At 45.5% G+C, this 15,703-nt stretch overlaps 1 protein-coding gene across 2 annotated transcripts in view; it reads left to right on the forward strand.

Moving 5' to 3' along the window:
• The window catches only part of RAB27B (RAB27B, member RAS oncogene family), a 360,063-nt gene that overhangs the window by 248,219 nt on the left and 96,141 nt on the right, over window positions 1-15,703 (forward strand). Inside the window, exon 1 of one of the 2 annotated variants that reach the window (XM_073619964.1) lies at window positions 2,551-2,677. The exons of the other annotated variant lie outside the window; for it this stretch is intronic. The gene's annotated coding sequence lies outside the window, so the exon portion shown is untranslated. Of the gene's footprint in view, window positions 1-2,550; window positions 2,678-15,703 lie in introns of those variants that run through there. 2 annotated transcript variants of the gene reach the window in all.

The raw sequence follows: 15,703 nt of genomic DNA on the forward strand, positions 1-15,703 counted from the left end.
AAGGACATGGATTACTGGAACCATGTTCTGTGGTCTGATGAGACCAAGATAAACTTATTTGGTTCAGATGGTGTCAAGCGTGTGTGGCGGCAATCAGGTGAGGAGTACAAAGACAAGTGTATCTTGCCTACAGTCAAGCATGGTGGCGGGAGTGTCATGGTCTGGGGCTGCATGAGTGCTGCCGGCACTGGGGAGCTACAGTTCATTGAGGGAACCATGAATGCCAATATGTACTGTGACATACTGAAGCCGAGCATCATCCCCTCCCTTCTGAGACTGGGCCACAGGGCAGTATTCCAACATGATAACGACCCCAAACACACCTCCAAAATGATCACTGCCTTGCTAAAGAAGCTGAGGGTAAAGTTAATGGACTGGCCAAGCATGTCTCCAGACCTAAACCTTATTGAGCATCTGTGGGGAATCCTCAAATGGAAGGTGGAGGAGCGCAAGGTCTCTAACATCCACCAGCTCCATGATGTCATCATGGAGGAGTGGAAGAGGACTCCAGTGGCAACCTGTGAAGCTCTGGTGAACTCCATGCCCAAGAGGGTTAAGGCAGTGCTGGAAAATAATGGTGGCCACACAAAATATTGACACTTTGGGCCCAATTTGGACATTTTCACTTAGGGGTGTACTCACTTTTGTTGCCAGCGGTTTAGACATTAATGGCTGTGTGTTGAGTTATTTTGAGGGGACAGCAAATTTACACTGTTATACAAGATGTATACTCACTACTTTACATTGTAGCAAAGTGTCATTTCTTCAGTGTTGTCACATGAAAAGATAGAATAAAATATTTACAAAAACGTGAGGGGTATACTAACTTTTGTGAGATACTGTGTGTGTGTGTATATATATATATATATATATAAAAAAATAAATAAAGTAGGGAAAGGTTAACTGGTTCTGTTAATTGACTTTAGCTGCATCTTATTATCTTATTATGATGGGGGGGGGGGGGGGGGGATAAATAAGTGGAAAAAAAAAATAAATAAAAAAAAAATAAATAAATATATATATATATATATATATATATACACCAACATTTTTTTTAAATGAACTAGAACTTTTCATTTATAGTTCCATTAATTTTTTATAGTTCTGATCTATCTCCTACAATGGATGATCACAAAGTTATCATGCAGAAGTCGCCTTTTTTTTGTTTGTTTATTTAATTCATCCTGTCTTTGCTGAGTAATTAGCAGTGGAAATGCCAATGGGACGGTAGGCTGACACTGCCTCCCCCACTCCCTCCCCTCCTCCCCTCCTTCCCCTTTGCATTTGTCATGCCGCTACTTGTCTAAGAAAAGGGCTCAGCCTTGGCTTGCTTGAAGCAGAAGTTCGATCTACCTTCGTTCATCTTTATCAGTGCCGTCATCCTTAATGGAGATCTGGGGATGCATAGACATAATCTCTGGCAGGCCTAGGGCACTTTTCAGAAGTTTTGGAGGGTGTCTGCGCACATGTAGGCACTCTGTGAGTCTTTGCCAGTCTGCCAGGGACCCCGCAGCTTGTGTGCGCATGTGCGACCTTTTGCAAATGGCCCCTGGGATAGCTGTAATACGCATGCAAGGCATGTCTTTGCATGCATGCTTTGTTGATGCATGAAGTTACCCTGACCTAGGCCAGGATTTATTAAGTACAAAATAAAAAAATAAAGTTTTTATTTTTAAAATACATTTTTGTTGCTGATATGTAGGAGGGAGGGGGAGGGAGGAGGCAGGAAAAAGGGCCTGAGACACAGTGCAAATTTCTTTCCCGCAACCCACAGGGCAGGGGCGGGCGATGCCGCCCTTGCTGGGAGAAGACAGTGATTATCTATAGCAGCCGCTAGCGATATTCGAAAGAGAATCCGGCATGCAGGTTGTACCCAAATTGATCAGTCGATCAACTTGGTACATTCAGCCTGCCCATTAACAGTTCGAATCTCGGCCTGTTCCTGCTGAATTGGCCGTGATTCGAAACCGTGTATGGCCGGCCCAACAAGCTTGAGTAAAGTTCCACTTTAGGCTGGGTTCACAGATGTATTTTTAACCGCATCCAAATCGCATAACACGTGCATATGATTGGTTTTCAATGGAGCCGGTTCACACAAGTGCGGGGCGACCGCAGTGCGGTTTTGAAAAGGGTCCTGTGCGTTTTTTGGGTCCGGTTCAGGTGAGAATTCAGGGAAAAATTTGCACCTGAACCGGTGAACAGAAAGGCACCGGGCCTTGGAATGCAAACCGCAGTTGGACATGTGTGAACTCGGCCTACAACACCTTTAGCCTCCCTTACCTAATAAATTTTCAAACGTGAAAACAAACTCTTTTCCATAAACGAGTTTCCATAAAACGATGTTGTTTGAGCAAGGTGGCCCTTTAATGCGTTGTGATTTCTGCACACAGAATAACCTTTATAAGAACGGCGCATTCCTCCAGTTAAAGGGCACACACAGTGTCTGTGCAGGCTTTGAGTCAGAAGACAGTGTGTGTGTTTTAGTCGTAATATGGTTGAGTCACAAGAGAGATTTGCCTGAGGTGAGTTCCTCATATCCGTGTTGGGAGATTGCAAGGCACGCCTTCCCTCTGTTCACGGCACTCAATGTGCTCAGACACAAGGGTGGTGCCAAGACACACAGGGACCTGTTGAAGGAACGCTGCAGCCACCATCAGGAGCCCAGGCACTGCAAACGGTGAGTTTCCTTCTAATTCCATTCATTTCTGCAGACAAAACGCTCCTTTTCTTTCCTTTTGTGCCTTCTCCGGCGCTCGGCGTTGACCTGGGATCAGGTGACATCGCTGGCTGGGAACTGTCAGAGTCCTCCAGGATTAAGGAAAAGTTTTTTTGTGAAGCGTTTGTGGAATTCGGCACATTCTGATATGTAACAAATCTGAACCCTGCTTGCTGTCAGTCTTGGGCCTCTATGGTTGTCGTGGCGTTGTGGGGATATAGTTATCGGTATTAATATTATGATGCTAGCAGGTAAAGCGTATGAGATTCATCCTGAGGAACCTGGTGAGCAGCTGTAAAGCAGCTGGCAGCACCTGGAGGATAGTAGAAGGTGCCCAGATAACGAGACGTAATAGAGAGTTTAAGGAGAAATGTTGATTTTTTTTTTTGGACAACTGCTGGAGAACAAGAACTTCCAGAGTTCCCGTATATTGATGAGAAACGACGTATAAGCCCCCCAACCTGCTTAACATCCCCTACCCCCTTCACTAAAAAAACGACAAGTGCCAACATGCCCTGCTGCACTCAACGGTGGAACTTCAAGTCAACCCTAAATTGTTAAAAGTGGACATTTCATCACAGAGGAACTACAAGTCCCAGCACGTCCTTCCAGCTTTTACTTGTTAAATGCAAGTACCGGCATTGGGCCTTAAAGCGGACCTTCGCTCCCTTTTTCTTCTTTAACCACTTGGCCTCCTGAAGGGTTTCCTAATGACGAGGGCATTTTTCTGCTATTCAGCACTACGCTACTTTAACTGGCAATTGTGCGGTAATGCAACGCTGTAAACAAATGAAATTTTATATCATTTTTTTTTCACACAAATAGAGCTTTCTTTTGCTACCGTTTGATTATCGCTGGGTTTTTTTTTATTTTTCATTCTATAAACGAAAAAATAGCAAACAATTTGAAAAAAAAAAAAAACCCTCAATATTTTCTACTTTCTGTTATAAAAATATCCAATAAAAAATGTAGCTAAAATATATTTGGCTGCATGTCTTTGGTAAAAAGCAAACTGCGTTTTCAGGGACACTGTACTATTGGGGATGCTGGTATAGTTCTGATCAAGATACTGATCTGTACAGACACTAGTAATGGCGGTGATCAGCAACATATAGGGGGTTATTTACTAAAGGCAAATCTACTTTGCACTACAAGTGGAAGTGCAGTCGTTGTAGATCTGAGGGGCACATGCAAGGAAAATAAAAAAACAGCATTTTTGCTTGCACATGATTGGATGATAAAATCAGCAGAGCTTCCCCTCAGATCTACTGCGATCTACAGCGACTGCACTTTCAAATGCACTTGCAGTGCAAAGTGGATTTGCCTTCAGTAAATCAACCCCAGTGTAGTGGTAGTAGTGTGACTGTGATAGTGTGGCGGACAATCTAGCACTAACTGGGAGGGATGCTAACTAATTGCCACTGACATTGCTAGTGACACTAAGACCCCTTTCACTATGAGGCAGTTTTCAGGCATTTTAGCGCTAGAAATATCGCCTGTAAAGTGCCTGGAAACTTCCTTCCATGCCACCGGAATGTGAAAGCCCAAGTGCTTTCACACTGGGACGGTACGCTTGACGTTAGCAAGCAGCATCCTTGGGGTGGTTCGGGGGCAATGTATACAGCGCTCCCAAAACGCCCCTGCCCATTGCAATGAATGGGCAGGTAACCCCTTCTCCACCGCTTAAACAGCGCTAAAGCGCCACTAAGATGAGCGGTGCTTTAGCGCTAACACAGCCGCGGCCCCAGTGTGAAAGGGGTTTAATACAGTGATCAGTGATAATACTGTACAGTGTACTAATGGCACTGGCTGGGAAGGGGTTAACGTCAAGGGGCAAGCAAGGGGTTAACTGCGTGCCTAACAAGTGTACAGTATGTGTGCTGCTTTTACTAACAGATCTGTATGCTTTTTCTCCCTGAACTCAGTGTTGATTTTTTAGGGAGAAGAAACAGGTAGACCACTGTCTGTGGTGAGAGTTCTTTGTGTTTCTCAACACAGAACTCTGTGTTGTGACTGGCCATAGCCGATCAGCAGGTTTCAGCCAAAATCATTGGCTGAAATCTGCTGACAAACTCGTGCTGTGTCCAATTATATCATGGGTCAACAGGGGGCACCTGCATGCGGCCGCCAAACTGGTGACCGGCCTAGCAAGTGATTAAAGAATCCTGCTCCTCCTTTAATAAAATCGCAAAACAAAGTGTGTTTTTTGGAGAGCACAGCCAGCGCTTCCACTTTTCTCGTCTAGGCAAAGATGTGCTCACCTACCCAAAGTCTGCTCAGATACTCACTTCAGGAGAACACACTGCCCATGTGCCACTGCCTTATCAGGGGGCAAGCTGCAATTACCCAGAGGAGACAGCCCGCTTCCAAAGATGCAAGCAAAGATGGAGGCGCGGGACCTCTGGAGTGCGATAGTCTTCAGAAAGACAATGCTGGATTTGGCAGATGGATATGTGCTTTGGGGATTACCCAAGAAACTAGTGTAGCACCCTCTACCTAAAGGTAGGTGCTAGAGTAGTATTTTTATAGCTCAGGGCTCAAGTGCAGGTAAATTTAGCCAGGTCTGTGCCATAGGCTGGGCCTGGTTGTTGTGATTTGGGACTGGGAGTGATCGGTGTAGTGGGTGGTGTGGCCACCTGCATTCTGACTCAGAGATGCCTCCTTTGCTTTCAGAGGGATGATTCTGGAAGAGAGATTGGAGATCTGAGTGACAGGCAGCTCATGTGAGGAGCCCTGACCAATCATTAACTTGCATTAGCAGGGGGCAGGCCTCTCATATAAGCTGGGGTCACATGCTTCCAAGGAGGAGTCTGGAGTTCCAGGAAGACAGCATGGAGTAGTAGGTGCTGTTCTGGGCACCCACATGCGGGGATGCACCATGCGCTGAGGAGGGATGGAGGAGCCATCAGGAGGAAATTTAAGATAAGGATCTTTATCTCTAATGCCGTGTACACACAACTGGACTTTCGACAGACTGAATCCCGTCGGACTTTTCAACGGACTTCCGTTGAATCGGACTTGTCTACACACGATCACACCAAAGTCCGATGGATTCGAACATGATGACGTAGGACCGGACTAAAATAAGGAAGTTCATAGCCAGTAGCCAATAGCTGCCCTAGCGTTGTTTTTCGTCCGTCGGACTAGCATACAGACGAACGGATTTTTCGAACGGACTCGAATCCGTCGGAAAGATTTGAAACATGTTTTAAATCTAAAGTCCATCTGATTTTCGACCAAAAAAGGTCCGATGAAGCCCACACACGGTCGGATTGTCCGACGGATTCATTTCGGCAGACCAGTTCAGACGAAAAGTCCGGTCGTGTGTACACGGCATTAGGAGGCATCAAGCTGCTGTGACCAGGTAACACAGGACTTGGATGTAAAGAGGATCAAGCAGATGATGTAGTCAAGCGGAGGAGGGTAGAGCAGCATTCTGTGACCGGGGACACAGAGCTGTTCTGGAGGAGAAGGTCAGTGTAACAGAAGAAGAGAAACTGGTCAGAGCAGTGTAGAATTCTGTGGCCGGGGAACGCAGCATTTATAGTCCTGGACTGGCTGAAAGCAGTAGTCCACCCAATACCAAGTGTCAGGTCATCGTGTGGAGGTACCAAGTCATCTGGCCTGGTTAGCACATTGGTAGGGCCTTCCAAAGACTGTGTGGATGTCTAACTCTCTGGGCGTAGGGATGAAGCTGTGTACACCTCTGGCCTTTTGAGTCGTATGGACAATCCTATCATGGTCCATAAATGAGGAATTATTCAGAGTGATTCTTTGTTCAAGTGGAAGTGAAGAAATAGGACATTAGTGTGTTCTTTGCAGTATTTGCACAGAAGAAGAGGAAGTAATAGTCTGCAGAAGTGTAATCAAAACTAAAAAAGATTGGGCAGGAGGGAGTGTATCTAGTGTTCTTGCAAGGCCACGGACATTAAATAACTATTTACAACATGCAATGCATCTAATGACAAAGGCATCTCAGGTTACCCTTTACCTATCCAAGTTAAATCCTGCAAATAAATACAACAGAAAACCTAAGATTGACTGTTCTCTTGCTTTAATGGTTTGTGGTGAGTATGGCAGCAGGGTGATTGGCGGATTGCTATAACCAAATCAGCAGCCCTTACGGGGGTACCGCTACACTAGGTAAGAGTGAAAAGAAACAATTATTACTGAGGAGGGTGACGTTCCTCTTTAAAGGACATGCTGGTCATTGTAGTTCCACTGTCACATGCTGCAACAGTTATAGGTTGCCTGAAAATGACTTTATCCTCAGGTTGAACCCTGTAGTAAGGTCTGTAGTTTCAGTCTACAGAGTTCAGTCTTCCATAAAGAGACTTGTATGAAGAGAGGCCGCCATCACCGACCTCTCCTGAAAACAGTATTTACCTGGCTGCCATGCTGGACTGGTTGATTCAAGTTCAGCTTTTGGACACATATGAAACTGAAATAGCTTAGCAGGTAGCAGCTTTCACTGTTCTACTCACCGACTTTTTAGCACTGCAGTTACTCTGCTTCTACCTCCTTATTCTGCTACTGTTCACCCAATGCCATTCAATCCACTTCCAGCATAGGCTGTCATAGACACCCCTCTTGGGGATGGAGGAGCTGGAACCATGAGAAGTGGCTAAAAAGAGCCTGCAACACTGAGACTAAAAAAAAGGCAAAATTGCAGTTGTTTGATACCACAATGTTTTAGCAAGCTATACAGTCAGGCTTTACCAAATCTCACTCCAAATCTACAGAGTTTAGCAGTCAGAGGCAGCAGTGCCTTAGATCTCACACTGCAGATATGGGGCTATGAGAATATAGACAGGAGTGCCTAGGCACACTCACATACCACAAACTGCTATTTTTCAGAAGGAATTCAAAACAAAAAGGTACAATTTTTAAACAAAATTTAAAATTTTATGTTTAGACACAAACCATTCTAGATGTTCCCTGTAACATAAACAGTTTTTAGTCTTTGAGTTCACTTCCACCCAGGAGAGCTTGTTACTGCTGTGCTGCTTGCTGGAGAGGAAAGTGAACCTGAGCACCTGAAGTGCAAAGATCTCTCTGCTTGTGTTCCTTTCACTCTGTGGATCTATCCATTCTTTATGCAATAGGTCAGCCATTTTCAACCAGGGTTCTGTGGAACCTTAGGGTCTCTTCAGGGGTGGCTAGGGACTCCTTGAGCTGTGGCTAACTGACCTCCCATGTGATGGTGCCTGCACAGTTCCAGGCCCATTGCCATTTGGCAGAGCCAGCAGCATGACTGCAAGGGTGTCATTCTCCCCATCAATATAAGGAACCCTAGGGTTTCTCCAGGGGTGGTTAGGGGTTCCTTGAGCTGTGGCTAACTGACCTCCCAAATGATGGTTCCTGCATAGTTCCAGGCCCATTGCCATTTGGCAGAGCCAGCAGCACGACTGCAAGGGTGTCATTCTCCCCATCAATGTAAGGAACCCTAGGGTTTCTCCAGGGGTGGCTAGGGGCTCCTTGAGCTGTAACTTACCTCCCATGTGATGTGCCTGCATAGTTCCAGGTCCATTGCCATTTGGCAGAGTCAGCACCACGATTGCAAGGGTGTCATTCTTACCATCAATGTAAGGGGCATTTTCCCAATATCTCCTTAATGGACTATATTCCCAGGGGTTCACTGAGACCTGAAATAATTTCAAAGGTTCCTCTGGAGTAAAAAGGTGGGATGATAGCTGCAATAAGTTTACACAGTGCTTTAGAAAACTTGGGCTGTTCATTGACAGGTTGTTTTTTTTGTCGATCAGCCAGGGGTTGATCAAAAAAAAGGAACGGATACACCAATGCACTCAAGCAAAGTGGATGGAGGAATCCCCCCGCTGTGCTATTGTATTTTGACAATGGGGACTCCACTGTCAGAATACGCATTACACACTGCTTATCAAATAAACAATTTCCAACATTCCTGTTTGACAGATGTCAATCATTAGATTGACTTCTGTTAAGCGTGAACAACCATAGATGGGTCCAAAAGATAACCAGCCCTGCTGAACCAGCTGACTTTCAATCCATCTATGGCCGGCTTTAATGTCCTTTAGGTAGGGCCCATTCAGGAGGGCAGACACCATCGGGATCTGCAATTCTTGTCGCCAATGGAATTATCCCCATGCACACACTAGTTATGAACAGCTGTGGCTAGCAGCGACGTGGCTGGATTTGTAAATAAAATTCCTGTTTGCAGTTAAAGTGGGACTTTACCCAAAAGAGGAACTTGTTTGTATCCTCCCCTTCTCCACTGCCACATTTGGCATTTTTTGGAAGGGAGCGGATACCTGGTTTTAATAGGTACACGCTCCCACTTCTGGCTCAGATTGCCGTGGTGATCTGAGCCAGAAGTTCACCCCTCCTTCCCCCACAGTCTTCTGGGACACATCACAGGTCCCATAAGACTACTTGACCATTCACAAGGCGCAGCATGGCTTGCACACACATGCGCAGTGGGAGCCCGGCTGTGAAGCAGCAAGGCTTCACTTCCTGTTTCCCTGTTTCCGTCGCCTGCATCGAAGCTGATTGAAGAATCAGCTCGGGTGAGGACATCGCTGGACCCTGGGACAGGGGAGTGTCCTTCCATTAAGTCAGCAGCTGTATTTGTAGCTGCTGACTTAAAATTTTTTGGGGTGAGCCTGGAGCTCCTCTAGCAGATAAACCACATGTGGAATGCGCACTGTTTGTTCTGTAGAGCTATATGCAGAATTTCTAACATTAACCGCTCATCTGAGCCTGACCATCCCGGGACGCAGTCAGTTTTTTGTCCAGGGGTGATGTTTCTGTGCACATACACGTTAGCCGCAGGTAGCCACCAGTTTGTACGTGGCCATAGCACAGAGAGCTGTGGCTTGTAGGGTACAAACACGCATACATGTCATTATCCTGGAGGTGAAACATTTTCAGTGGACAGATTTTTCACATATCTCAGGCCGCCATCATAAGTGTACGGCTAGTCTAGAATGAATAATACTTTTTGCATAAACCCATGTCGAGAAACCTGTTATACTTGCTTACAATGGTCTGAATAATGCAAAATTAAGTTTGTTGCTCATGACAACCAATCATATTACTCCTTCAAATTTCCTGTAATGCCTTGGGAGAGTCCACTGGAAAATCAATTTGCTTTAATTAGCAAAAACATAAAGCTATACTCCAACACTCAACAGCCAGACTCCTGTAGTTGTTAGTAGAGTATTTGGAGTTCCATATATTGTAAATGTTTGCTGGTGTGCTAAGTTGGTATGTTATTATTGCTTTTACTCTCTCGGTCGGTCGGTAGCACTTACTCCATCACTGGCGACTTACTCCTGCTCGGCGGTGGCCTCCCGTTCTCCTGCTCTCCATCACCGGTGACTTCCCGTTCTCCTGCTCTCCATGGAGGCGGCCAATCTGGAGTCTTTTTTTTTTTCGGCCAATCGGAAAACGCTTATCACACCCGCTTCTGATTGCCCGGATTACGGATCAGTGTTTCAACAACGAATATTCATTCGCATTCTCTGCTACCCAAGCCCACCCTATTTTGAAGCCTATTAGAGCCTATGGCTCTAATCGGGTGCTTAAAAAAAATCCCCTGCCGCTGTAATTCATGAATAGGGGGTGGAATAGGGAGTGGCCATGGCTTTGATAGATAGATTCATGCTTTGCATGAATCTATCCATTACCATATAGGGGGTGGCCTGGAGAGAGGATGCGGTGCTTGGGCGCCCCAGACGGCCTGCCACTGCATCATGGTAGCTGATACACAGAATGCAGGGTACAAAGATCTGGATTAGGCCTTAAAGAGAAAGTAAACCCTTGTGGGTTTTACTTCCTTTTTTGTTCCGTGCAAAGTAAAAGCATAATGTGCTAGTATGCTAGGGTCGAGGAAAGCCAAGTTCAGCAACAGGTATCAAGCAAGGTATAGCAGGATTCAGGATATCAGGACACAGCTAAAGACCAGTCAGCACTGCTCAGGAGTCAGGGCACCTTTAAATAGGCCGTCTGGCGCCAATTGGGGCTAGGGGTGCTCTGCATTGCGTCATGCATTGGTGCATTTGGGAATCTGCTGTTGCCTGTGAGTGTGCGCATGCGCTCATGTGCACGCCGGGCCTTTCTAACATGTCTCTTACAGTTGACCTTGAATGATGGCTCTATGTGATAGCATACTGTAATGACAGATTCTCTTTATTGGGACATCAGGGGTTCATTAGACCTCTGATGTCTCCCCTGTCCTCCTCTGAAGCTAATGGAGCACAGATCATGCTCCAAAAGGTTTTTTTCTCCTTCTCTTCACTTAACCTGGAAGTGATGTATTTCACATTATTCCATGTTCATTCACTGGAGAGGTGTCAGGGTCCAGATTTAAACCTGCGACCTCTGCGGTGCCTGGCTGTGGCTCTTCTTGTTGTGCCACCTGAGATGCTGGACAGCTCCCTGTCTGATCTAATGCACAGTCTTGCCTTGTCTCTTGTTTCTGATGAACCTTGAACTCTTTGCTCTTTCCATGAACTTCCTGATGTAAGCCATGTCTCTGCACGTCCTTTTTGCCAGATTATTGTGCTCTCTCCAGTCGATATCTTGCTCCTTTTTTTACCTGCAGATGTCCTTATCTTCACTACCACTTGTTACCGACCTTTGCTTGTTTACTGACTACGATTCTGTTTGATCCCTACCTGCTATATTTGCTACTGGACCCTGACTTGCTCACCTCCTGATGGGGTGATCCCAAGGACCATGACCTGGTACTAACATGCAGCAAACTCCATCTCCACCATCAGCAGCTCTGGTGAATGAATACTGATTAAGGCTTAGACCCTTCGCCTTGGGTGAGCTGGCCTCATCCGCCAGGGTGGCCTGCTTGTGTGCTTATCCTGCTGGTCGATGGCTATTTACTTCTATAGCTACTTGTCCCTGAGCCTGACCCTTGACCGTGACAAGGGCAGATCAACAAGTGAATGTTCGCTAACCTTCTCAATTCACCTACCACACCAATGCTAGGTTCACACGTGGGACATTGGAGCTTGGGATACATGGTGGGGGCACTTGGTGGGAAAGCGGTACAGCAGAAGTGGTGACTTCCACCAGAAAGCCTGTCACTGGCTGAACAAATTTAAACATCTGTTTAAAATCCCATTCTACTAGTCACCATTTATAAATGGCTTCAGGTGGTACATAAATGGTCTACACCCATAGCAAGGGCATTATTCAACATTGGTCAAAGCTGCACAGTTTGTTTTTATCTACAGACACCCCTTATCTGCATAGGCAGTTTTTTGGTAAATATGAACTAATCCTACCTTAAAGAGTAATTCCACTTTTGTTAAAAGAAAAACAATCCCCGCTTAGTGATCTTTGTATATTGCAGAGTCCTACCTGTTTCTGTTGTAAAGAAAAAGCTGTATGCTCAACCATGTTGTTTGGCTGTACTTCTCCTGTGGACCACAGGAGTGCAGTTCGTTTTGCACTCCTGTGACCTGTTTTCAGCAGACAGCGGGCTGAAGATTGCTGTCTGCTGCCATCACAGAGCCGGTATCCGCCCACATGTCTGGACCAGCACTCAGCTCAGCCTCTCAGTGAGCTGCTGAGAGCCTGAACCGGCCACTCCTGCCCCTTCCACAGCCCAGGCATCAGCATCCCCCCCCCTCATTATATTTACCTGAGCCCTCATTTAATCCAGCGCTGTGCACGTCTGCAGCTCATCTCTCCTCCCACTTCCTGGTCTTGCTGGCTTTGCTGGGGCACCGGGAACCAATGGCTTTCAGTGCTGTCAATCAAAACCAGTGATAAGGAAGCGGGGTGCGCTGTCTGTGTCAATGGACGTAGCAGCGGGGCTCGGAAAGCGAGCATGCACGAGTGCTCCTTGGTGGAAGCAGCTGGACAGAGAGGAGGGGCCAGGAGCGCTGGTGGGGGACCCATGAAGAGGAGGTTCATGGTCATAGTATAGAGATATATATATTTTTTTTTTTTTTTTTACTTTTACCTTTACAATCACTTTAACCCTTTGGGAGTATCTGTTCAAAAATCCAACTTGCATCTGGTGCATATGATTTAAATCACAATAATTATTTTATCACCAGTGAAAGTCACATTCACCTCATTATAAATCTGCCCAAAAGTATTTGCAGGAATTGTTGAAAAGGGAGGATTTGAATGCCAGGTGGAAATGGACGTGTCTCCCATATTTGTGGCCTGTGGATTATACCAGTCTATGGCATACCTCCCAACATTTTGAGATGGGAATGAGGGACACCTACTAGCAAACATATGTAGGCATAGGACACGCCCCCTGCCACACCCCCTTAAAGGAGAATTAACCAAAAACAAAAGGTTAATTAAATCCACACGGGCTTTTTTTTTACCACTACTATTCCTTTATATTGGCTTTTAAAATTTACCAATTCAGCAATTTAGAACTTGGATGAAAGGTTTAGCACTGGGAAACACTTTTTGAAAGATAAAAAGTGCATTTTATATACAACTATATAGATCAGACCAAAATGAGGGACAAATGAGGAGTAATAAGGGGCAGAGGGACATTGCTGCAAATCAGGGACAGTCCCTCGAAATCAGGGACAGTTGGGAGCTATGCTATGGTATTGCATATGCTGTGCCTTCCTAATTAGAAACAATGAAATGTGATGTGTATGTGGCGGGTCCTTGTTGCTCAGTCATCCGGAAAGTCAGGTCAGCTATTGAAAGGCAGACTCACGTGCTACTCACACTACCGGCCTGTTGTGTTTACTTTGAGACCAGGATTCCAGGGATAGTCAGAGCTGCCAACTCAATGTGTATTTTTTTTTTTTATGGACAAAGGCCAAAAACATCCTGGGTTGCTAACATGACCGATACATTACAGATCTGCGCAGTCAGAGCACGATCTAATTTACACCCTAATTATGTGGGGGTCTTGTGAGCCAAAGATGGACTGATGCCTCTGTGAGGTGAAACAAATATAGATAAGCTGCAAACACTAACCACGCTTCATTACGTGCATAAACCAAAAAATATAAATAAACGTGCCTGCGCTGAAAAAACAGATATATCCCAATAGTTGGGAGGTGCATATATAGTGTAAAACTATACTACAAAATTTCAATAAAAAAAAAAAAAAAAATGCTAGTAATATATAAATTATAGAATGAATACAATCCTTATATAAAAGTATCCCATAAAGTGCAACATGCAAGAAAACAATATATATATGTGGTTATAAATATAAGATCAAAGTGCAAAATCAAGTGTCCACATTTAAAAAGTTCAATTCATTGATATCAACACATAAAGTGCAAGTAAGTAGTGTCCACAAAAAACAGTGTTCCTCATGCTCCTCCTTAATGGTGTTCACAATACAGCATGCTTCAGTGCTCTCCTGTGACCCCCCACTTGTGCTTGCGCTTACCTCTGAGCGTGTGACACGGTAATCAAACGGTGTCTAAACACGCATTGGAGCCACCCCTTGGGCTCATACAGGGTATGCTGGTATAAACTCCACCACTCTCAGATGTCATCAGATAGTCTCACATACAAGAAAGAAAAAGCTCCATAGTGTGATACAGTTCAGGATTTATTTCAAATATATTAAAACTTCCCTCCAGAAGGGTACTCACAATATGTAGGTGCGTGAGTGCACCAATCTTTCCAGAGAGTGTTTGTATAAAACAAGCATTTGTATGGCGTGCGGTGTGTCGTTCCTCATCTACCTCTGTTGCTGACAGCTCCGTCCTACCCCTCCCCGACGCGTATTCGGCACAGGGATCACGTGGCTTCCTCTGGGGGATCTAATCCAATGTTGCACTTTATGGGATACTTTTATATAAGGATTGTATTCATTCTATAATTTATATATTACTAGCATTTTTTTTTTTTTTTTAATATTGAAATTTTGTAGTATAGTTTTACACTATATATGCACCTCCCAACTATTGGGATATATATGTTTTTTCAGCGTAGGCACGTTTATTTATATTTTCTAATTTACACCCTGGTGCCTTTCTAATAAATTAGGTTGCCATTTTGCATTAGAGCAAGGATCTCCAAACTACGACCCAGGAACCAAATATGGCTCGCTGCAAGATTTTATCCAGCCCTCTGATGTAAAAGGGGACTCTAATGGAAAACCTAACGTAAAGGGGGACTCTGATGGAGACTCTCATGTTAGTAGGAACTGTGATGGGGACTCTGATGTAAGGGGGACTCCAATGTGAGAGGGACTTTGATGGGGACTCCGATGTGAGGGGGCTCTGATTGGGATTCTGATGTAAATGGGGACTAAAATTCATTTGAAATCTCTTTGCCTTGCTTTGTTTTTCTGTTCTAAATCAGGTGTCTCCACATTTTCTAAACAAAGGGCCAGTTTACTGTACTTCAGGCTTAATGGGGGCCATACTGTGGCCAGTGGGAGTAGAAAATGCCCCGGGTGAGAGTAAACCTTTAGTGGGAGGAATAGTGCCCCATTGTTGGTATTCAAGGAAGGAATAGTGCCCCATGGTGTCTGTGGAAGGAATGGTGCCCCAAGGGCTAGCTAAAGGCAAGCAAAGAGCCGCATCCAGTCCTCAGGCCGCAGTTTGGAGACCCCTGTTCTTAAAGCGGAGGTCCGTCGATTTTTTTTTTTTTTTTTAAAGTCAGCTGCTGACTTTTAAAATAAGGACACTTACCTGTCCAGTGCGCCCGCGATGTCGGCACCCGAAGCCGATCTATCCCTCAGCTGTCGGGTGCTGCCGCCGCCATCTTCGGTAAGGGAATCAGGAAGTGAAGCCTTGCGGCTTCACTTCCTGGTTCCCTACTGCGCATGCGTGACTCGTGCTGCGCTATCCCACTGGTCCCTGCTGTCTTCTGGGACCTGTGTGTCTCCCAGAAGACAGCGGGGGGGGGATGGGGACGGAGAAGGCGCCGGAAGTGGCGTAGATACCCGCGGGTGGCTCGGGTATCTATGCCCGGAAGTGGGAGCAAAATACCTGTATTAGACAGGTATCTGCTCCCCCTCCCCCCTGAAAGGTGCCAAAT

This window comes from Aquarana catesbeiana, linkage group LG01 (genome assembly GCF_042186555.1).
Source record: "Aquarana catesbeiana isolate 2022-GZ linkage group LG01, ASM4218655v1, whole genome shotgun sequence".
In the NCBI taxonomy this organism is placed as follows: Eukaryota; Metazoa; Chordata; class Amphibia; order Anura; family Ranidae; genus Aquarana; species Aquarana catesbeiana.